A 25,033-nucleotide genomic window follows, 5' to 3' on the forward strand; every position below is an offset into this window, starting at 1 on the left:
CCTGCCTCTCTGCCTATCTGTGATCTTTCTCTGTCAAATAAATAAAGAATATCTTTAAAAAATAATAAAAAATAAAAAAATAAAAAATGTTTTTAGATGGTATAGATATTAATAAACATGTGATGATATTAGGTGTTTACTTTTTAGTATTAACTGCTAGGAAACTCAGAACGAAAGTTTTTACTCATCTCTCAAATGTCATTTTTTTTTTTTAAGCTAACACTACCTGCTACAACATTTCAGTTCCGATATTTATGTGTCTACTCATTATTTCTCTTTTTTTCAATTTTAAATTGCATTGTATTGCTGTTTCCAAGTTTTGCTGATAACAAACAACTTTATGCACTACAAAAAGCATTAGCTAATGGCTGCAGATAACTTCCTCCCAAACAGACACAATGATAAATGTCATATGTATAGAAACATATTCAAACATGTCAATTAATCACCATAACCTTTGAATTACATTGTATTATTATAAAGATAAAACAAGAGACTTGCTCTTTGGGGAGTCTACAACTGTCAAATGGTACCCTTTTGGTAGCTGTAGTACTTAGAAAATCAGGTGGCCTGAAAATAAAAAATTTTTAATCCTACCTTTCTAATATGTATTTCTTTTCTCTCTTTCTTTTTTTTAACATATCATATTTTCTAAGACCTTCAGTAAAATGTTGAATAGAAATGGTTATAGTAGATATCCATGTCTCATTCTCAATGTCAAGGGAAGACATGCAGTCTTTTACCACTGAGTTTGATATTAGCTATGGGTTTTACACAGATACCCTTTATCAGGTTGAGAGTTTTTATCCTGAAAGGAGGTTAAGTTTTGCCAAATGCTTTTTATCTTTCTACCAAGGCAATTATAATGTTTTTCTTCTAAAGTCTGTGGCTACAGTGAATTACACTGATTTTTAATATTTAAATAATTATTGCTTTAGCAGGATAATCCTCACTTGTGATATATTAGTCTTTAAATATATTACTGGATTTGATAGGCTTTTTGTAAAAACCTTTTGTGTCTAGGTCTGTAAAAAATTTTGTTCTTACCCAGTCTTCCGTCTTGTAATGTCTTCATTTAGTTAGGATTTCAGAGTAATACTAGTCTCACAAAATACAATTCACAGTATGTTTTCCTCCCCAGTTTTCTGTAAGTATTTATGGAGTACTGTTATTATTTAACAATTACCTGGTATAAGCATTTATGAAACCATCTAAGGATAAAGTTCTTTTTATAAAAAGTTTCGTTTTCATTGTTGTGAAAGCAATTTCGTCAAGAGATATATGGCTACTCATATTACTCATTTTTTCTTTTTTTTTTTTTTTAAGATTTTATTTATTTATTTGACAGAGAAAGAGATCACAAGTACCCAGAACAGCAGGTTGGGGGTGGGGGAGGGGGGAAGCAGGCTCCCTGCTGAGCAGAAAGCCTGATTTTGGGCTCCATCCCAGGACCCTGAGATCATGACTGGAGCCCAAGGCAGAGGCTTAACCCACTGAGTCACCAACGTGCCCCTCATTTTTTCTTGAGTGAGCTTTGGCAATTTTTGTCTTTCAAGAAATTTTTCCACTGCATTTAAATTAACCAATTTCTTAGGAGGCAGGTGTTAATAATATTCTCTTATTATTCTTATTTTGTGTATAGGATTTGGAGTAATGTCATCTGTGTCATTCTTGACATTAGAGATTTGTGTCTTCTCTATTTCCTAATTGTATTGATTATTTCAAAGAACAACTATTTTTCCCTGTTTTCTGTAGGCAAAGGTTTATAACAACTGTATATAATCACCTAAGACAGAAGGCAATCCAAATATCAACCAACCCTTGAATGAATAAACCAATTATGGACTATCTATACAATGAAATACTTAGCAATTATTCTTGATACATGCAAAAACATGAATGAATCCCAAAATAATTATACGGAATGAGAGTCGGACTAAAAGGGTACATACTACAATGATTCCATTCATTAAAAAAAAAAAAAAAATCTTGACAAGGCAAACTAATCCATAAAGACAGAGAGCAAATCAGTGCTTCCTAGAGATGGGAGGTAAGGAGATATGGATTTTAAAGAGGCACAAGAAAACTTTCTGATTCTGTATATCTTGATTATGTGTATCTTGATTATCGCAATGGATTCTTATACATATATGTATTAAGGAAAAGTCATTAAATTGTATATTTTAAATATGTGTAGTTTATTGTAAATCACTTATACCTCAGTAAAGCTATAAAAAAAATAGCAAACCATTATAATTTCATGTGGTTCAACCTATTATCGTCTCCATTTCACAGAAAAAGGACCAAAATGACTAGAATAAAAAATACTTCTCTAAAGTCAAAAAGCTAGCAAGTACAGGGATAGGATTTGAAGGTTTAGAATGTCTCCAGAGCTTGAACACTTAAACACTACTTTATACTGCCTCTTTATGTGTTTGTTTAAATTACATTCCCCAGACACCCTTCTCCCTATAAGCTTTTTTATATTTTACCTGCTAGCATTTAAGATAAGCATACTTATATTTATTTTATTCAATTGCTCAATTTGACTGTCCTTCTACTAATGGGTCCTATCAAAAGCACATCACATTGTCATCATTATACTGAAGGTGCACTATACATGAAATAATTTTTTAGTTTACTTAAGGACATAAGTCCCTAAATAAGCTCACAAATCAACATACATATCTATGAAACAAAATCTGATTGTTATTTAAAGGTAATATATCTGAGGGAAAATTGTCCTCAGATCGGTAAGTACCTACTATCATATACACTTTCTCATCTATATTGTTCACATATAAAAATAGCAGAGAATCCTCATTCTTCTCATGTACTCTTCTAAGGGTTGGGGCCTATTCCCAGTATACCAATTATCCCACTTTTTTAAAATTAGTGATGCACTGGACAATTTCTTTTACTGATCAGATAAAAACTCCATTAAGAAAAGAGTTGATATATTGACCATTGCTTACCCAGAGGAAGAACATAAAAAATGTTCAGTAAGAATATGTATAATTAATTAATGTGAAAGATGCGTAGTTTTGGAAACAAGCCTTATAGACTGTAAATGTTACTAAGTACGTTTACTGAGTAAATGTTACTAAGTCAATAACCTGTTTCAGTTGGATAATGAGAACTATGAAAAACTGAGTTTAACATCAATAGATGAGAAGACAAGGTTGAGTAGCATGATAGAGCTACATAGTGGAAAAATACTTGTCTAGTCTCTCAAGTACAATAAAAAAAAAAAACGAAATATTTTCAAACAATAATCTTGTGCTGAGTTCACTGTGCCAAATGTGCATTCTGTACAGTGCTTCTAGAACATGTAACCTTAGAGTACATAGGATTTTCAAGCAATAATTTGAAGGTTTCCACATGTGTTCAGAATACAACTTTTACATATAAACGTAACCTGGGAAATACTGCATTTCAATTTTTTTCCTCATTATAAAACAACTGAATACAGAAGTGAGTAGGGGTTTGTACTTCAGAATTCCTCAAGCAAACATATGTCGTAACATTTACAAGTCTTAAATGATAGCATCACATGAAAAGAGAGATTAAAAATCTTAAAAATTTACTTAGCAGTTTTATTCAAAACATTTTATTCAGAACTGCAAAAGGATTACTCCTTGAGGTATATGAATTCCCATGTTATTATTAATAATTGGCAACCATTATCACCATCTTACTTGATTATCTTTTCCTTTAAATCAACTTAATTTTATTTTCCTCTCATTTTGTCTTTTTTCTTAATTAATATCCAAATACCTACTGGGATACAAATAACCCCAAAATACTCTGCTTGTGAAACTCCCAAATTATTAAATGTAATTAATTATGATTAACTAGCATGGGTAAAATATACATTTCAATGGGAATATAATAATCCAATTACATTTTAAAAACTATTTGACTCAGGCATTTACTTGTCACCATGTATTTATTTCTAAAGCCTACTTACCTAACACCAAAATATTGCTAAGTCATTCAAGCAATTTTCTATGAAGATGACAGAAGTAAGAAACTCCAAGTACTAGGTCTTTAATCTGCTGCTCATCCTCTATTTCCAGGTGAGTTTTAATCATTTGCAAGTAATATAATTGTGTATTTATTGTAAGTGCATATAAAGAACTATGATCAATATTAAATTTGAAGGTGAGGGGAAAAAAATCACCTTCTGGAAATTTTCAAAGAAACTAAGAACTATTTCCTTAACTATTAGATTCCCTAAGTTTGATGCAGATAGAAAATAGGCTGATGGGGGAGAAAGACCTATTGATAAGAACTCTTTGATAAGAGCTCTTCCAATCTGTGAGCTTTACAAAGAATAGAGTCTGCCGCCTCTTTACCTCAAACTCAGAGGGATGGTTGAAATGATTTCCCTGTAACTCTGCAGAGGAAGACAGAGAGAACCTGTCCTTGACTCAGGCTGGCAAAAGCTAAAGTGGGCTGTAGCAGCCTGAGAGAGATGGTTGCATTAGGACAGGCCAGCGTTTCTGGCATTAATCAGGACAAGGCTTAGGCCGGTATTTCCTCTAAACCTGATTCAGCTGCACAAGAAACAGTGTGTGTATAAAGCAGGAGTTCTCATCACCCCCTCCTCAGGTTTGATTACTTTGCAGAGTGACTCATAAAACTCAGAGAAACATTTTACTTGGTAGATTATCAATTTTTATTTTATTTGACAGAGAGAGAGATCACAAGTAGACAGAGTGGCAGGCAGAGAGAGGAGGAAGCAGGTTCCCCGCTGAGCAGAGAGCCCAATGCGGGGCTCGATCCCAGGACCTTGAGATCATGACTTGAGCCAAAGGCAGAGGCTTAACCCACTGAGCCACCCAGGCGCCCCAGATTACCAATTTACTGTAAAAGAATAAAACTTAGGAGCAGCCAGATGGAAGAGATGTGTAGGACAAGGTATGTGAAAAGGGGCATAGAGCTTGCTTGCTCTCTGGGAGCACTTTCCCCCTGGATCTCTGTGTGTTTACCAACCAAGCGATCTAAACCCCATTGTTTGGGTTTTTTATGGAGGCTTGGTTACATAGACATGATTAATTAATCATTGACATTAACTGCATCAAACTCCAGCCCCTCTACCCTCCTGGGTAGGACTGCAATTTCCAACACTCTAATGATATGGTTAGGACCCTCTCAACCTTAGTGTTCCCCCTTAGTATTAACATAACTCATTAACACAAACTCAGATGTAGTTGAAAGAGGTTTTGAATACTGAGACAATGTTATTGCTCTTATCACTTAGGAAATTCCAATGGTTTTAGGAGCTCTGTGCCAGAAATGGGAACAAAGACCACATATATATTTCTTACTTTAAAACACATTATCACAGTGCGTGTCTATCAAAGGATGGAGAAATTCCAGCAGAAAGGAATTGGGATGACAGCCTATTTCTAAAGACTGGGATAAACTGCATCTGTCTAGGTCAAAGAAATTGTAGACAAAGGAGCCTAAAGAGAACTTTGAATGTCTGGAGGAAGTTAATACAGTCAGCTTTAAGTATCTATCATACCCAGAGAGTGAGATCGAGCTTCCTGTGGAAAATCTTTTCCTGCTCCTTTCCTATTCTTTTACCATTTCTTTTCCATATGCCCTTGACAGAAACTAGCTAATAAAATTAGAACACAGGAGCACCTGGGTGGCTCAGTTGGTTAACTGTCTGCCTTTGGCTCAGCAACCACCACCTCCCCCCAACCTCCGTATCCTCACTTTGTCTCAAATAAATAAATACGGTCTTAAAAAAAAAAAAATTAGAGAACAAGAGAAGAAAAATGAGAAGCAACCTAAGGAGACAGAGACAACAGTGGAGCCTTAGCTTTTATTCCAAGTAAGGCTTGAGCTACTTGAGAGGAAGTCTGCCATTAAAATGGGTTCTGAGCTTGCACTAATAATTGGTACCCCAAATTCTAATTTCTTAACTGAGATTATGTTTGTAATTTTTAGGAAAGACATTGTTTGGGTATTCAAGGAAGTGGACACCAAGATTATACATATATTTGGGCAAATTTCTATAAAGAAGTAGGACTGGAGCCAGAGGAGGCTGGGAGAGGCTTCAGACTTGAAAGCAAGGCCTGTCTTCCTAAAAGGGGCTGGGGTGAAGTGTCTCAGCCTGTAGAACATCTCTAAGAAAATTTTTTCCAGGCCGATGGAAAAATCTTTGAGTCAAAGACACCCATTAGGGGAGTCCTATATCTTTTTTTTTTTTTAAGATTTTATTTATTTGACAGACCGAGATTACAAGAAGGCAGAGAGGCAGGCAGAGAGAGAGGAGGAAGCAGGCTCCCTGCTGAGCAAAGAGCCCGATGTGGGGCTCTATCCCAGAACTCTGAGATCATGACCTGAGCCAAAGGCAGAGGCTTTAACCCACTGAGCCACCCAGGCGCCTCAGGGAGTCCTATATCTTGCATAAGGATAAGATACCTGTTGTGTGAAGTCATTGGCTATGAGCAGCCTATGGAATTCAGCGGTGGATTCAAAAGGACTACAGCAGGCAACCACCAGAAAATTAAGCTGCTGGCCACAGTAACAGAGCTGAACGACACATTTTTATAACCATGAAGGTCATACACTTGCTTGAATTTTCACGTGGACAACAGGAAGTGACTCACACTGAACAGATGTTAAAGGAATGGTGGGAGATAAAATGATAAGGTATTTTTATTCTACCAGGAGACATATGTAATGTAAATACCTATAGCCTAGACAGCCCAAAGTCTCCCACCATCCTGTGCTTACTATTTTATTTAACAGAAAAATAAAATGACTCAAGACCCATTCCACACAATAGCTATGTGATATTGGTTCTAATGCGTTATCTACTCCCTCCACTCCTGCCCCCAGTAAAGCAGTAAAGGTCAATTTCCTTGGTTAATTCGGTGAAAATGATTTGCTGCATATGTATTCCTGAGTTATTACATCCTATATGCGGCTATTTGGCTTCCATTCTTGTTTCCTGGAGCTCCTAGAACATGATGATACACAATAGTTTTCCAGAGCAATTTCTTTTTCAAAAGTTTGAAAGAATGTCTCTGGGAGTTGCTGCTTAATTAGTCAATACAACAGCAGAAACTTCTACTATTTCTAAATTGGTAGATTTGTTTGGTAAACATAGTCACGGCTAGATAACCAAATACTTGTTTGCCACAGCACATCTATGACGTGGTGAAGGAAAATGCAATAATTCTTCCTTACCCTGTGCCCTACCATAAAATTAGATCTAGACCACAGGTTATAGAGATCAAAGCAGAAGGAAACTTTATTCTACCCCTAGGAGTTCCTCTCCTTGGTTTCCCTTCTTCATTGACCTTCCCATTTTCTTTCTTCATGCCTTTTAATTAAGAGTCAGAATGATCCTTTGAACTACGAAAATCTAAAAGGCTTTTTAATTCCAACTCATTTGTTTCCGGACATGAGATAGATGGCGTCATTCATCCACTCATGGTAATGAATGTCATTTTCTCTAGTTTGAATTAATCTTCTGGGCCAAAAGCCTGGTGCCCGTGGGTGGTAGAGCGTGAGGTTTCCCAGGAAGGCAAACAGGGCACAGTTGGAGCCTGCAGGGTGTGCTGTGGGCAGCAGCGTGGCGCAAGTAACCCAGAACAGGGGCGCCTTGGGCCTGGGAGGCAGCTAAGAAAAGGGCAAAATCAGGCCCAAGTCCCTACGGCCTCAACTCTTCCCAGAAAAAGCTCGGGGATACTAGGCGTTCTACAGGATCTGCAGAGTCCTGAGACAAGAACCGTCTGTTTGCCCTGTGGTGCTGAGGCCGCTCCTTCCAGGTTGCTTTGTGACAAGTCTGGCTCAAGCCACCTGTCAGGCAACACCAATCCTCCTGTCGCCGACCCCCACCCCTCCACACAAAATCCCACCATCAGACTCACAGTGCAGCGCTCATCACCCAAGAGGTCCTGCAAGGAAGCTTGCGTCCCAAACCGCAGCACCTGAGGTGGGAAGACGAGATGAACTGCGCATGCGTAGGGTCAAAGCCGTAAGCCACGTGGAGCCCAGAGACCAGGCCGCTGGGAGAGGTTGGGGGCTTCCGGGTGCAGAACCCTGCCTGGGTGCCCAACCTGAGGTCTGCCAAGGTCCAAGCAGCAGCAACGCTAGTGCCGTTCCAACTGCACGTCCTCGGGGACATCCGCTCCAGCAGCTGTGAAGTGTCTAAAATTTGTCCCAGGAGACCGTAATTGCCCGTTTCTGGGACCGTTTCCTTGAAGAGCAGCTGTAGGGCATTATTCTCCATTTTTGGCTCAGCCCAGCGACAACTTAGCATGGGGGAGCTGACTCCTTCACCTTTTGTTTGTTTCTTTTTTGGAGTTTTTTGGCTTTTATAGCTTTAGTCACTTCAAAACCTTAGGGACACACTTCTGGTTTGGGAAGGGATTTCAACCTCCAGAGTGGCTCTGATCTTACCTCCTCCCCAGGTAGGACAAACCAGACCCCCTTCAACCCAGCAGGGAATGCAAACTGGAGGTCAAGGTCGAGGTGGCTTTGGCCACCAAATGCTCACTCCAGAAGGAAAGATTTGGGCCACTATAATGAAGGATTAAAGTCTGGAGCTCCCAAGCTTTCTTTTACCCTGCAAGAGCGCCGGGAAGGTGTCAGAGGCTCTTTGAGGGAGAAGGGAGAAAGCTCCCACCTCTCCTGGCTGCAGAGAGCAGGGACAGAGACCAAGGGGAGTTCATCTGTCACCTATGATTCTGCCAGCTCCTTTGAGGTGGCTGGGCTGGGACAAGAGATGGGAGACAGCTATCTGGCCCTGGTCTCAGGCCAAGATGGGAATAGGGCTACTTCAGAAAGATGGGAAGTTGGAGTGTTTTTGTTTTAAGGTTTATTTTCTTTCACTTCTTAAATAAACATATGTGTGTGTGTGTGTGTGTGTGTGTGTGTGTGTGTGTTTATTATATATATATATGTTTTTTATAGAGTTGGGGAAGGGTAGACCGGTAGGCAGCCTGGCTTCTCAGTATCACTCCCTATCAGAGTTCTGACTCAGGAGGAAGTTGACAGCCAAATTCTCTAACCCCTCACCACAAACCCCAACACCCCTGAGAAGTAGGCCTGGATCACCAGGTTTTCTGAGAAGCCCAGGGCCTTCAACCGCCTTATAACTTCCTTCTACTGTGACTTCACCTAAATGTAGTTGATCTGTAGGGCCTCCTTGCCTATGGATCTATCTCACCTTCCACATCTGAGATGTTCCCCAGGGATCTCATTCAGCTACTGGATGAACTGTTCCTGTTGTTGGCCAATTTGCTGCAAAAGCTGAGGGTTCTTCTGGCCCACAGTTGAATGAAGAGATGGGCATGGATTTTTTTTTTTTTTTTAAGAATTTATTTGAAACAGAGAGTGAGTGAGAGAGAGAGCAAGCACAAGCAGGGAAGGAGTAAAGGGAGAGGGAGAAGCAGACTCCCTACTGAGTAGGGAGATGGGCATGGATTTTATCTCACTACCGACATTCTACCCCAAAAATCAACTTCATAGGGTAAAAGGGTATGAATGAGCAATGAGCATTTCTTTTTTCTTTTTTAAGATTTTATTTATTTATTTGACAGACAGATCAGAAGTAGGCAGAGAGGCAGGCAGAGAGAGAGGAAGGGAAGCAGGCTCCTTGCTGAGCAGAGAGCTGGATACCGGGCTTGATTCCAGGACCTGAGATCATGACCTGAGCCTAAGGCAGAGGCTTTTACCCACTGAACCACTCAGGTGCCCCAGCTATGAGCATTTCTCGGGCAAGTGTTTTTTTGTTTGTTTACTCACTTAAATTAGCAGTATAGGACAATCTTTAATGGGTAATATTTTATTCATACAATCTAACATATATTCTGATCAAACTTTCATGTGTAAGGCATGGATCTAAGCATGGGGGAGGTAACAAACAAAAACAAAAATACCCCTGTCTTCCTTTTAGGATTACATATGATTTGAGAAAAAGAAACAAAATCTAAATTATGGGAGAAGTATTTTGATGTTTCTTAAAATACATATATGTATAATTATTCATACACATACAAATATTCACATTTATTAACAGATTTATAAAATATTGACACTTCGAACTTTAGGAAACAGGCTTTAATGTCACTGATTAGATAAGTATTAGAAAAATATACAACATTTACCCAACAATTATTTAGGAAACTAAGTTTTACTATAACAAAAGGTAAATAAAGCCATTTTAAACCTTTTTTTTTTTTTTAAACATTGCATGTCTTTCTGCCTTAGGAAAAGCTTGTTAAAACAAAATTAATTCTTAATAACTATATTGTTTGAAATAAAATACAGAGGGCTTCTTAAGGTTGTTGAACAAGGACACTGCTCATACACTAAAAAGTAGTAGACTGAAGTAAGTTCAGAGGATTTCTTGATTAAGTGAATTTAATGAATATTATTTAAGTGAGTTTATATCTTAAGCTTTGAGTGCACAGAAGGCTCTTTGATCCACTTTTTAATGGTTTCAATTCAGTTCTCAGAAAACTGACAGTAGGAAAAAAACTGACTTCTTGATAGATCAGGGATAATGCCTAACATATAACTTATATATTTTATTTGTAGGCTTCATCAGCTCTTAAATTGCAACTATAAATATTGACTCTATTTTACTCATTAGAAAACTGTTCAAATGTATCTACTCTAAGGGCATGAAATAATGTTTATAATATAAATATGAATTGAATTTTACTCATCTAGGCCTTCTCTTTACGTATGCTTAAATTTAAATGAGGATATCTCAGGATTAAATGAATAACAAGGTAAAAAATAAAGTTTTCCTTTTCTCTCCACAAAGGGGTTGAGTGGCTGCCTGCACACTATGGACATTTTATTATATTTATAACAAACTATTACCCATAGACCTTTGCCAGATAAGGTCAGTGTCCAAGGCACTAGTTCTTCATCTCACTGGGGCATATACTAAGGATATAAAATTTGGTGCAGATTTCCAACTCCTGATGCTTCAGAGTTTATACCTTTTATCCCATGCTATGCCATACTAAGGACCAAAGGGAAAAGCAACCATTATTGCACAGAGCTGTGGAAGTCCTAAAGTAACAAAAGGTGGTGTGACTGTTGCAAAATCCATTGACTTAAAGGATAAATATAAAAACATTGTTGCTAAACTTGTTCAAGATGTTGCCAATAACATAAATGAAGAAGCTGAGGATGGTACCCCTACTGCTATTGTACTGACACGCTCTATTGCCAAAGGTGGCTTTGGGAGGATTAGCAAAGATGCTAATCCAGTGGAAATCAGAAGAGGTGTGATATTATCTCTTGATGTTGTAATTGCTGAACTTAAGAAGCAGTCTAAACTTGCGACAACCCCTACAGAAACTGCTCAGGTTTCAATGATTTCTGCAAGTGGAGACAAAAGAATTGGCAAGATCATTTCTGATGCAATGAAGGAGGCTAGAACAAAGGGTGTTAATAGAGCAAAGGATGGACAAATACTACACGAGGAATTAGAAATTATTGAAGGCATGAAGTTTGATTGAGGTTATATTTCTCCATACTTTAATAAATCAGGTCAGAAATGTGAATTCCAAAACGCCTATGTTCAATTGAATGAAAAGAAAATTTCTAGCATCCAGAATATTGTATCTGTTTCTGAAATTGCCCATGCTCACCATAAGCCTTTGGTCATAATTGCTGAAGATGTTGATTGAGAAGGTCTAAGTACGTTAATTTTGAATACACTAAAATTTGGTCTTCAGGTTATAGTGGTCAAAGCTCTTAGTTTTGGTGAGAATAGAACCAGATTAAAGACATGGCTATTGCTACTGGTAGTACCATGTTTGGAGAGAGATAGACTCTAAATTTTGAAAATGTTCAACCTCATGACTGAGGAAAAGTTGGAGAATTTATTGTACCAAGGATGATGCCATGCTCTTGAAAGGAAATGTGGGAAGGCTCAAACTGAAAACTATATTCAATAAATCATCAAGCACTTAGATATCACAACTATTAAAAATGAAAAGGAAAAATAAATGATCATCTGGCAAAAATCTGAGATGCAGTAGGTATGCCCAGTTTGGTGGGATAAATGGTGTTGAAATGAATGAAAAGAAATTCAGGGATGTCCCCAATGATATGAGCTGCTGTTGAAGAAGGCATAGTTCTTGGAGGGGTTTGTGCTCTATGCCAGTGCATTCCAGCCTTGGACTTAATAACTCCAGCTAATGAAGATCAAAAATCAATATAGAAATTATTAAAAGAACACTTGAAATCCCTGCAGTGGTCATTGCTAAGAATGCAGGCATCAAAGGATCACTGATAATTGAGAAAGTTATGTAAAGTTCCTCAGAAATTAGTTATGACTCTATGTTTGGAGATACGTGAATATGATGGAAAAAGGAATCATGGGTCCAGCTATGGTTGAAAGAACTGTTTTATTAGATGCTGCTGGAGTAGCCACTCTGTTAAGTAGAGTAGAAATTGTAGTCACAGAAATTCTCAAAAAAGAGGAGGACCCTGGAATAGATGGAATGGGTGGAATGGCAGGTGCCATGTTCTGATTTCTAGAATTGGGCTTTACCATTATTAATGAACTATGAGAAGAAGCTCAGGGCAGTACTCCTCACCAATAACTTCAGAGAAGTCAGTTGAAGGAAATGACTGAAGAAAAGGCTGGCTGATGTTTAAGAAAATCACTATAATCACAAGTTACTGGTTTCAGTCGACAGTAAATAATGGTTTGCTGCTGTCATTGTCCATGCTGGAAAATCATTTATCTTGCATTTTTAATAAAAAAGACATTTGTACATTCCTGATAACAGGGTACAAGAGCCATGTTCCAATGTACTGCTTTCAACTTAAATCACTGAGGCATTTTTACTACGTTTAACTATTCTGTTAAAATCAGGATTTTAATAATTGCCATCACTAAATGAGAAGTTAAGAAATGGCTTTCCTGAACCCAAATACATGGAGACTAAACAGCATCCTTCTAAAGAATGAATGGGTCAACCAGGAAATTAAAGAAGAATTGAAAAAATTTATGGAAACAAATGATAATGAAAACACAACGGTTCAAAATCTGTGGGACACAACAAAGGCAGTCCTGAGAGGAAAATATATAGCGGTACAAGCCTTTCTCAAGAAACAAGAAAGATCTCAGGTACACAACCTAACCCTACACCTAAAGGAGCTGGAGAAAGAACAAGAAAGAAACCCTAAACTCAGCAGGAGAAGAGAAATCATAAAGATCAGAGCAGAAATCAATGAAATAGAAACCAAAAAAACAATAGAACAAATCAACGAAACGAGGAGCTGGTTCTTTGAAAGAATTAATAAGATTGATAAATCCCTGGCCAGACTTATCAAAAAGAAAAGAGAAAGGACCCAAATAAATAAAATCATGAATGAAAGAGGAGAGATCACAACGAACACCAAAGAAATACAGACGATAATAAGAACATACTATGAGCAACTCTACGCCAACAAATTTGACAATCTGGAAGAAATGGATGCATTCCTAGAGACATATAAACTACCACAACTGAACCAGGAAGAAATAGAAAGCCTGAACAGACCCATAAGCAGTAAGGAGATTGAAACAGTCATCAAAAATCTCCAAACAAACAAAAGCCCAGGGCCAGACGGCTTCCCAGGGGAATTCTACCAAACATTTAAAGAAGAACTAATTCCTATTCTCCTGAAACTGTTCCACAAAATAGAAATAGAAGGAAAACTTCCAAACTCATTTTATGAGGCCAGCATCACCTTGATCCCAAAACCAGACAAGGATCCCAACAAAAAAGAGAACTACAGACCAATATCCTTGATGAACACAGATGCAAAAATTCTCGCCAAAATACTAGCCAATAGGATTCAACAGTACATTAAAAGGATTATTCACCACGACCAAGTGGGATTTATTCCAGGGCTGCAAGGCTGGTTCAACATCCGCAAATCAATCAATGTGATACAACACATTAATAAAAGAAAGAACAAGAACCATATGATACTCTCCATAGATGCTGAAAAAGCATTTGACAAAGTACAGCATCCCTTCCTGATCAAAACTCTTCAAAGTGTAGGGATAGACGGCACATACCTCAATATTATCAAAGCCATCTATGAAAAACCCACCGCAAATATCATTCTCAATGGAGAAAAACTGAAAGCTTTTCCGCTAAGGTCAGGAACACGGCAGGGATGTCCGTTATCACCACTGCTATTCAACATAGTACTAGAAGTCCTAGCCTCAGCAATCAGACAACAAAAGGAAATTAAAGGCATCCAAATCGGCAAAGAAGAAGTCAAACTATCACTCTTCGCAGATGATATGATACTCTATGTGGAAAACCCAAAAGACTCCACTCCAAAACTGCTAGAACTTGTTCAGGAATTCAGTAAAGTGTCAGGATATAAAATCAATGCACAGAAATCAGTTGCATTTCTCTACACCAACAACAAGACAGAAGAAAGAGAAATTAAGGAGTCCATCCCATTTACAATTGCACCCAAAACTATAAGATACCTAGGAATAAACCTAACCAAAGAGACTAAGAATCTATACTCAGAAAACTATAAAGTACTCATGAAAGAAATTGAGGAAGACACAAAGAAATGGAAAAATGTTCCATGCTCCTGGATTGGAAGAATAAATATTGTGAAAATGTCTATGCTACCTAAAGCAATCTACACATTTAATGCAATTCCTATCAAAGTAACATCCATTTTTTTCAAAGAAATGGAACAAATAATCCTAAAATTTATATGGAACCAGAAAAGACCTCGAATAGCCAAAGGAATATTGAAAAAGAAAGCCAAAGTTGGTGGCATCACAATTCCGGACTTCAAGCTCTATTACAAAGCTGTCATCATCAAGACAGCATGGTACTGGCACAAAAACAGACACATAGATCAATGGAACAGAATAGAGAGCCCAGAAATGGACCCTCAACTCTATGGTCAACTCATCTTCGACAAAGCAGGAAAGAATGTCCAATGGAACAAAGACAGCCTCTTCAATAAATGGTGTTGGGAAAATTGGACAGCCACATGCAGAAAAATGAAATTGGATCATTTCCTTACACCACACACGAAAATAGACTCAAAATGGATGAAGGATCTCAATGTGAGAAAGGAATCCATCAAAATCCTCGAGGAGAACACAGGCAGCAACCTCTTTGACGTCAGCCGCAGCAACATCTTCCTAGGAACATCACCAAAGGCAAGGGAAGCAAGGGCAAAAATGAACTTTTGGGATTTTATCAAGATCAAAAGCTTTTGCACAGCAAAGGAAACAGTGAACAAAACCAAAAGACAACTGACAGAATGGGAGAAGATATTTGCAAATGACATATCAGATAAAGGGCTAGTGTCCAAAATCTATAAAGAACTTAGCAAACTCAACACCCAAAGAACAAATAATCCAATCAAGAAATGGGCAGAGGACATGAACAGACATTTCTGCAAAGAAGACATCCAGATGGCCAACAGACACATGAAAAAGTGCTCCATATCACTCGGCATCAGGGAAATACAAATCAAAACCACCATGAGATATCACCTCACACCAGTCAGAATGGCTAAAATTAACAAGTCAGGAAATGACAGATGCTGGCGAGGATGCGGAGAAAGGGGAACCCTCCTACACTGTTGGTGGGAATGCAAGCTGGTGCAACCACTCTGGAAAACAGCATGGAGGTTCCTCAAAATGTTGAAAATAGAACTACCCTATGACCCTGCAATTGCACTGCTGGGTATTTACCCTAAAGATACAAACATAGTGATCCGAAGAGGCACATGCACCCGAATGTTTATAGCAGCAATGTCTACAATAGCCAAACTATGGAAAGAACCTAGATGTCCATCTACAGACGAATGGATAAAGAAGATGTGGTATATATACACAATGGAATACTATGCAGCCATCAAAAGAAATGAAATCTTGCCATTTGCGACGACGTGGATGGAACTAGAGGGTATCATGCTTAGCGAAATAAGTCAATCGGAGAAAGACAACTATCATATGATCTCCCTGATATGAGGGAGAGGAGATGCAACATGGGGGGTTGAGGGGGTAGGAGAAGAGTAAATGAAACAAGATGGGATTGGGAGGGAGAGAAACCATAAGTGACTCTTAATCTCACAAAACAAACTGAGGGTTGATGGGGGGAGGGGGTTGGGAGAGGGCGTGGGGTTATGGATATTGGGGAGGGTATGTGCTATGGTTGTGAAGTGTGTAAACCTGGCGATTCGCATACCTGTACCCCTGGGGATAAAAATATATGTTTATAAAGCTGTAAAAAAAAAAAAAAAAGAAAGAAAGAAAGAAAGGATGAATACCCAAGTTTTGTAGCAACATGGACGGGACTGGAAGAGATTATGCTGAGTGAAATAAGTCAAGCAGAGAGAGTCAATTATCATATGGTTTCACTTATTTGTGGAGCATAACAAATAGCATGGAGGACAAGGGGAGATGGAGAGGGGAGTTGAGGGAAATTGGAAGGGGAGGTGAACCATGAGAGACTATGGACTCTGAAAAACGATCTGGGAATTTTGAAGGGGTGGGGGGTGGGTGGTTGGGGCACCAGGTGGTGGGTATTGTGGAGGGCACAGATTGCATGGAGCACTGGGTGTGGTGCAAAAATAATGAATACTGTTATGCTGAAAAAATAAATTAAAAAAAAAAAAAAAAAAAAAAAAAAAAAAAAAAGAAATGGCTTTCCTGAGGAGAATAACAATAATTATGTACAAAGTAGAGAAATATTCAATTAAGTAGCCACACTTTGGTAATAAAACTTTGTTTCCAGTTTAAAAGAAATTAAGTTTGATTTATGAAAAAAATCATATTCAATTTTTGGCATAACCATAAATATTTCCACAATAAATATAAATTTAAGAGTAAATGGAAAAGTATTTCTGTTGTTTAAAACTGTGGATAACATGGAAATGCAATATATTTTGGTAGGTTAAAAAACTGGGAAATTATTTCTGTGTATGTATGTTCTAGCAGCTAATATGCCACTCAGATTAAGTACTAATATAAAATATGAAAACCTTTTCCTCATAGAGAGAAATTTTCATGCAGAAATAGAAAAGCCAGGGCACCTGGGTGGCTCAGTGGGTTAAAGCCTCTGCCTTCGGCTCAGGTCATGATCTCAGAGTTCTGGGATAGAGCCCCACATCGGGCTCTTTGCTCAGCAGGGAGCCTGCTTCCTCCTCTCTCTGCCTGCCTCTCTGCCTACTTGTGATCTCTGTCTGTCAAATAAATAAATAAAATCTTAAAAAATTTAAAAAAAAAATAGAAAAGCCACGTATGTACAACCCTCAATACATTCTGCATACACTAAAAATTGTAGACTCTAATTAAACATTTTAATACTTTTAACACTTTAGGACTGTTTAATTTCTATTATACCAGTGGAAAAATTAAAATATAGTGTATCAGTCTTTGAAGAAATCAATTATTGAAGCCCCAGTATTGCTGCCAAATTCTGTATTCGTTTTCATTAATTTTTACTATATTAACAATTTTTCTACCATAATTATTTAGAAAGCATAATATCAAGAAAAGCAGTGCTCCAGAAGTGAAAAAGACATAATCCTTACCTTCCAGTTGGAAAAACTAGAAAAGCCATACCAAAAAAAGTTAATAATAAGTAAAGCAGAGGCAGCGGGGGAAGATGGCGCTGGCCGTGCCACAGCGGGCCTGGACCGTGGAGCAGCTGCGCAGCGAGCAGCTACCCAAGAAGGACATTATCAAGTTTCTACAGGACCACGGTTCAGATTCGTTTCTTGCAGAACACAAGTTATTAGGAAACATTAAAAATGTGGCCAAGACAGCTAACAAGGACCATTTGGTTACAGCCTACAACCATCTTTTTGAAAGTAAGCGTTTCAAGGGTATGGAAAGTATAAGTAAAGTGTCTGAGCAGGTGAAAAATGTGAAGCTTAATGAAGATAAACCCAAAGAAACCAAGTCTGAAGAGACTGTGGATGAGGGTCCACCAAAATATATAAAATCTGTTCTTAAAAAAGGAGATAAAACCAACTTTCCCAAAAAGGGTGATGTTGTTCACTGCTGGTATACAGGAACACTACAGGATGGGACTGGTTTTGATACTAATATTCAAACGAGTTCAAAGAAGATGAAAAATGCCAAGCCTTTAAGTTTTAAGGTCGGAATAGGCAGTTATCAGAGGATGGGATGAAGCATGAGTTTACCCTATGAGTAAAGGAGAAAAGGCTCGACTAGAGATTGAACCAGAATGGGCTTATGGAAAGAAAGGACAGCCTGATGCCAAAATTCCACCAAATGCAAAACTCATTTTTGAAGTAGAATTAGTGGATATTGACTGAAATAGCCAGCAATGCTTCAGATATAATGACATCAGCAACAATAAAACATTGCCTTTAAGAAACTTAAGTAACTAATTAGAGCTGGTTACTATTGTAAGGGAAGAGTCAACTGGAAAATTCAAGAGCTCAGATATTGTTTACCCAATCCCCAACTTTTAATATATGTAATCCATTATAATTCCCTAAAGTTTGAAATATTTTACTACAGCTATGTAAAATACTGGTTAAGGAGAAATGACTTTCCTTTACCTCATGTTGTAAACTAAAAGGCTCAATAAAAACATATTCAGTGTCTTGCATTTGTTTGGTGTTAATATATAAATGTTCTGATGAGCTTAACCACAGCTAAGGCTTAATCAGAACAAGGAGTTATAGTAAAATTATCTAGACAGCTTTGCCAGGGACACTCCTCTTAAAATCTTTTCTCTTTTTCTAAAAAGCTTTTAAGACTTTTTTAAGATTTTATTTATTTATTTTAGAAAGAGTGCATGTACATGATCTGGGGGAGGGGAGAGCGAAGAGCAAAGAGGAAGAGAATCTGGAGCCAACTCCCCACTGAGCTTGGAGCCTGACAGAGGGCTCAATCTCCCAACGCTGAGATCACAACTTAAGTGGAAACCGAGAGTCAGATGCCCAACTGAGCCACCCAGACGCCCCTCCTCTTAAAATTTTAAAAGTAGCAGCCCTGTATAGTGAGAAGACAAGCACAGAAACTGAGGAAGCAAAAACAGCTAAATGGTCTAATTCTGGCAAGAAGATAACAACTAAATTCAAGAAAAGTATACTTCAAAACCAATGAATCACTAATAATGAATAAAGTTAATACTGCTAGGTGATCCAACCCCCCCCAATAAATTCATAACAATTTGTTGAAAAAAAAAAAGTTAATAATAAAGAGCATCCTAAATGTCTTATCTGAGAATATAAGGAATGAAAAGATTGAACCTAATTAAAGGTGAGGAAATGGATTACTCTGGTCCTTTTCAGTGAAAGTGTCAGAAGTCCAATTCAAATGATTTTATGGGAAAAAATAATTTTGGCTCATATAACTGCAAAGATAAAACATCAGACTAAATATAGTTTGCATAAAGATGGATTTAGAAACATAAAAGAAGCAATTAAAACTATCTCACATCAGATTCCTTCTCTTTGTTTTGTTGTCAAAAAACTTACTGCATGTAATAGAAAATTTGAATCTTGAGCTTGGGAATCTCAAAAAAAAAATCAATACAGTTGAGAAATCCACATTGCAAAGCACACACATATATAGATATTTTAGATATAGATGTGAAGATATGGAGAATACTTGAGTAGTAGTTGCACAATGAAGAACTGGTATGTAGACAGACATATGGGTAGTATGACAGTGGTTTAAGTTGAATTTTGTAGTTAGTAGATGCTGCTTTAAATTTTACACTTGTTTTCCTAGCTGGATGATCTGGGGCAAATCACTCAGCTGCTCAAAAATGGATTCTCCGCATGTCCAAAATAGAGATAACAGGTCTTTTTTGTTTGTTTGTTTTGTTTATTTATTTGACAGAGAGACAGTGAGAGAGGGAACACAAACAGGGGAGTAGGAGAGGGAGAAGCTGGCTTCCTGCAGAGCAGGGAGTCCAATGTGGGGCTTGATCCCAGGGTCCTAGGATCATGACCTGAGCCAAAGACAGATGCTCAACAACTGAGCCACCCAGGCGTTCTGAGATAACAGGTCTTAACAGGGCACAAGTCTTGCCAAATAATAAAGGCTCAAATACTGTATAAGAATGTTGTCATTATTACTTATTATAGAGACATTGCCTTGCAAAGTCTAAAGGATTGTAGAGCTGGAGATTAGTAGTCAGGAAATTTTATGCCTATCACGATATTCTATGATCTCCTAAAACACTTTATTTCCACAACACTTTATTTCCATAGACTTTTTATTGACATTCACTGGCACATCTACTTAATTATCAGCATTTGAATCTCATACCTGTCAACTAGATCATTTCACTCAGCATATAAACATGAAGCTATTTCTCCAATCTAAAAAACATGTTTTTGAATATACCTCTTTTTGCAAATCAAAAGATTTGTTCATACTCAATATTTTCATTTACTCTACTTCACTGTGTTTTAATCCCATTCTGATAATACTGTTATATCTTCCTGTACTCAGGTGTAAACTGTAATACTTTAAGCTCTTGGTAGTGGAACTGTGAGGGTATAAGCATATATAATATTATTAAATATCATCAAATAGCTATTCGAGTGGTTGTAACAATTTACATTTATAATATTAGTGGATAAGGGATTCTGATATTCTTTTTTTTAAAGATTTTATTTATTAATTTGTCTGAGAGAGAGAGAGAGCGAGCGCAGAAGCAGGCAGTGGTATGCAGAGGCAGAGAGGGAAGCAGGCTCCCTGCTGAGCAAGGAGACTGATGTAGGACTCTATTCCAGGACCCTGGGATCATGACCTAAGCTGAAGGCAGATGCTTAACCAACTGAGCCACCCAGGAGTCCCAGGGATTCTGATATTCTATATTCATGCCAGCACTTGATACTGTTAAGCTTTTTATTTGTTTTGTTTGCTTGTTGTTTGTGCATGGTTGCTTTTGGTCATAATAATAGAATGATAATTCATAATTTCAAGCTTTTGCTGATTACTAGTATAATTGGAAGTAGTTTTATATAATTTCTATGTATTAATTTTTGATATATATTCATTGATGTATTGAATACTTTCATATATTTTGGATATTAATTGCTTGCATGCATTCAAAATATTTTCTTTGTCAGTGACATGCTTTATCATATTTTGATACAAAGAAGGTTTTAACATAAAAAATCAAATTTATTAGTTTTTCATGAAGGCTTATGCTTTTCATCTTCTTAAGAAAACCTTTCCCCTGTTGAGATCATAAAGTTATTCTTATATGAATATCTTTAAAACTTCTGAAGTTTTTCCTTTTACATTAAAATTTTTAATCTACCTAGAATTATTTTAAAGTGGAATTTGGTTTAAACTCCCTTTGGCTAGTTAACTAATTTTTGCATTTGGACTCATCCATTCTTTCTCCATTAATCAGGAGTGTAATTTCTGTCATATAATCATTATCAATATATTTGTGCCTTCTTTATTTATTCTGTATTCAGACCAACGCTACACCCTTTGATATCTAATAACTTTAACTAGCAATAATGAAAAAAATTAAGATTAGAATAAATAGAGTCTCAGAAAACACTTGGTAACCATTAAATACAAAAATATGTGTAATGGGAGTCCCAGAAGACTGGAGAAAGAGAGGAGAAGAAACAGAAAAACATTGATTAGAAAAAATGTTAGGGGCTCCTGGGTGGCTCAGTCGTTAAGCGTCTGCCTTTGGCTTGGGTCATGGTCCCAGCGTGCTGGGATCGAGCCCTGCATCAGGCTCCCTTATCAGCAGGAAACCTGCTTCTCCCTCTCCCACTTTCCCTGCTTGTGTTCCCTCCCTCACTGTGTGTGTCTCTCTCTCAAATAAATAAATAAAATCTTAAAAAAAGAAAAGCTTAAAACTCCCTAATTTGATGAAAAACATCACTGTTCATATCCAAGAAGCTCAATCAACTCCAAATAGGATAAATACAAAACTCCTACATAGAAATTTAGAGTCACACTGTATAAGGGGGAAAAGAGAGAGAGAGAGAGAGGCAAACCAGAAAATAGACTCTCAACTATAGAGAGCAAACAGAGGGTTGCTGGAGAGGAGGTAAGCAGAGAAATGGGGTCCATGGAAAATCGGAAGTAAGAGGGCACTTGTGATGAGCACTGGGTGTTGTATGCAAGTGATGAATCACTATATTCTACACCTGAGACTGATGTTACACTGTATGTTAACTGTAATTTTAATAAAAACTTGAAAAAATATTTATATTACAAGAAATACTAAAGGAAGTTCTTCGGATTGAAGTGAAATAACACCAAGCCATTATTATTATTTTTTAAAGATTTTATTTATTTATTTGACAGACAGAGATCATAAGTAGGCTGAGAAGCAGGGAGGAAGCAGGCTCCCTGCTGAGCAGAGAGCCTGATGCAGGGATGGATCCCAGGACCCTGAGATCATGACCTGAGCCAAAGGCAGAGGCTCAACCCACTGAGCCACCCAGGCACCCCACACCATGCCGTTATTAGGAAAATATGAAGAACACCAAAAATGCTAAATATGTGAATTACTTAAAATTAGGGAAAGTTGTCTAAGCCTGAAAATGGAAGAAGGAAATAATTTGAATGAACATTAAGGCAGCTCTTTGAGGTGATGGTAATATTCTGAAACCAGACTGTCACGATGGTTGCACACCTATATACATTTGCCGACAATGGATTGTAGACTTAAATAGATGAAAGGTCTTTTGGTAACTAAATTATACGTAAATAAAGCTTTTTAAAAAAATCAATCAACATAATCTATCATATTTACAGAATAAAGAAGCAACACCAGATGATCATATTAATATATGCTTGAAGACATTTGACATAATTTGATACACATTAATGATAAAAATCTCTCAACAATTTAAGGATAGAAGAAAACATTCTTAACCTGGGAAAAAGCATCAACAAAACCTTACACCTAACCTCATACCTAAAAAAAAGAAACTAAACAGTTTCCTTATCATTTGAACAAGTCACGCACATCTAGTTTCACTCTTCTAATTAGAGATTTCACTGGAAGTCCTAGCCAATGCCATAAGTAAAATAAATGATAAAATAAAATGTATACAGACTTAAAAGGAAAATTTAAAACTGTTTATAGTCACAAAAAAATGTGCTTGTTTACATAGAAAATACCAAGAAATGTATCCCAGTTCCTAGACATTAAAAAAAAAAAAAGTCAAGTTACCAGAATACAAGATCAGTGTACAAAATTGGTTATATTTCTTCTATTTATTAGCAAAAACCAATTGAAAGCTGAAATAAAAACTTTTCTTTAAATTGCTCCAAAATTAGATATTTTGGTCAAAAACTTAACATAATATGTGTAGGATTAGTGCATTGAAAATTATATAAAACTGATAAAAGAAATAAAATGCATAAATAAATGGAGAGATATAGCATGCTCTTGGATTTGAAATCTCAATATAATTACCATGCTAATTCTCTCAAATTGTTGCATAGATTAAAGAGATCCCAATCAAGCCCCAGCAGGACCTTGTATAGATATCTACAATCTGGATCTAAATTGTTTATGGAACATGAAATTACTGTTATAGCTCAAATGATGTTGAAAAGAACAAAGCTAGAAGTCTCAGTATTGGATTTTAAGTATAACTATATTAAGCTACAGTAATCAAACTGTTAAGGGTAAGAGAGAGTCTGCTGTGTGAATGGAGGTCTTGGTCCTTGGATTCCCCAGAAGATATAGGTGAGGATCCACACTCAGAATAAAGACAGCCAGAAGGAAAGTAGCAAGCACAAAGCAGTTTATTAAGGCAAAAGTACACTCTGAAGGTGAGAGAACCCGCCCCTATATTGTTTTGGAACAGGTTTAATTGGGTCTCTCTGGGCTGGGAAGAGCTGTAACATACAGTGGGGTAGTCTCTACTGGAGGGTGTTTCCATCCTTTGGGAAACTCCTCCCACAGGTTGAGAGAAGGCATTTTTTTTTCTTTTCCTTTAAGATTTGTTTATTTATTTGAGAGAGAGAGAAAGAGAGAGAACGCACAAAGAGAGCAGGGGGAGGGGCAGAGGCAAAGGGAGAGAATCCTCAAGCTGACTCCCTGCTGAGCCTGGAGCTGAATTTGGGGTTCCATCCCAGGACCCTGAATTCATGACCTGACCTGAAATCTAGAGTCAGATGCTTAACTGACTGAGGCACCCAGGTGCCCTGGGAGGAGAAGTTTTGACCCTACAAGGTATATACCAGAATGTTCAAGGCAGCCTTTCTCCATGGGGTGGGGCTGTTCCCACAATGCAAATGCATTATAATGAGTCTAGGAGTTATCTTGGAGCAGAGATGGAGCATGTTCTGCCCTCTTGGCTCTTAATCTGTCAGCCCCAAAGTTTTGGAAGCCACAAGGTCAGGAGGTTGAGTTTATGGGCTTATAATGTGTAGTTTATTTACCATTTGTGTTGTCTCCAGCTCATGTCCCTATCATTCCCTTTCAAGGACTTGGGACTCTACCTCAGACCTTCCTTCCACTGCTCTCACCTAGCTTCTACATAACAAAACTGGTGTAATCTTTGAGAAAGGATAGACATGTGGATGTGTAAAAGAGAATAGAGTGCAGAAACAGACACATAGAATCCAGTGATTTTGACAAAGGTGCAAAAGGTAATTCAATGAAGAAAGGATAATCTTTGCAACAGATCGTGGCATAAAAACTGAATACCAATATATAAAAAATTGAACATGATTTCTGCCTTTGTAGAGGAGGAAATTTTTTTTTTTCCCATTTTAGGTTATCCAGCTGGGGCCCTGTCCGTGAGACTGACTAAAGACAGATTAATAATAGAAAAAACAAACAGAAGTTTAATAATATGTGCATAGCACTTGAAAGTGGGAGTACCTAGAGATAAAGAACTCAAAATTTAGTTAGAACTTGAATTTGTAGATCATCTTAGGCTTAAAAAAAAAAAAAAAAGGAAGAAAGAAAGAGAGAGAGAGAGAGGGATGTGGGGCTTCTTGGTAGAGAAGACAAGTTATGGGAAACTGACCAGGAAAATAATGATAAACAAGTTTTAT

The 25,033-nt window shown here is 37.4% G+C and overlaps 2 pseudogenes; both read left to right on the forward strand.

The window, feature by feature from the left end:
- The first annotated feature begins 9,805 nt into the window (after positions 1–9,805).
- Positions 9,806–12,530, forward strand: LOC125106864 (60 kDa heat shock protein, mitochondrial-like; annotated as a pseudogene).
- Positions 12,531–17,645: 5,115 nt separating this feature from the next.
- On the forward strand, positions 17,646–18,621 carry LOC125106724 (peptidyl-prolyl cis-trans isomerase FKBP3-like; annotated as a pseudogene).
- The last annotated feature ends 6,412 nt before the right edge of the window (positions 18,622–25,033 follow it).

This window comes from Lutra lutra, chromosome 8, assembly GCF_902655055.1.
Source record: "Lutra lutra chromosome 8, mLutLut1.2, whole genome shotgun sequence".
Lineage (NCBI taxonomy): Eukaryota > Metazoa > Chordata > Mammalia > Carnivora > Mustelidae > Lutra > Lutra lutra.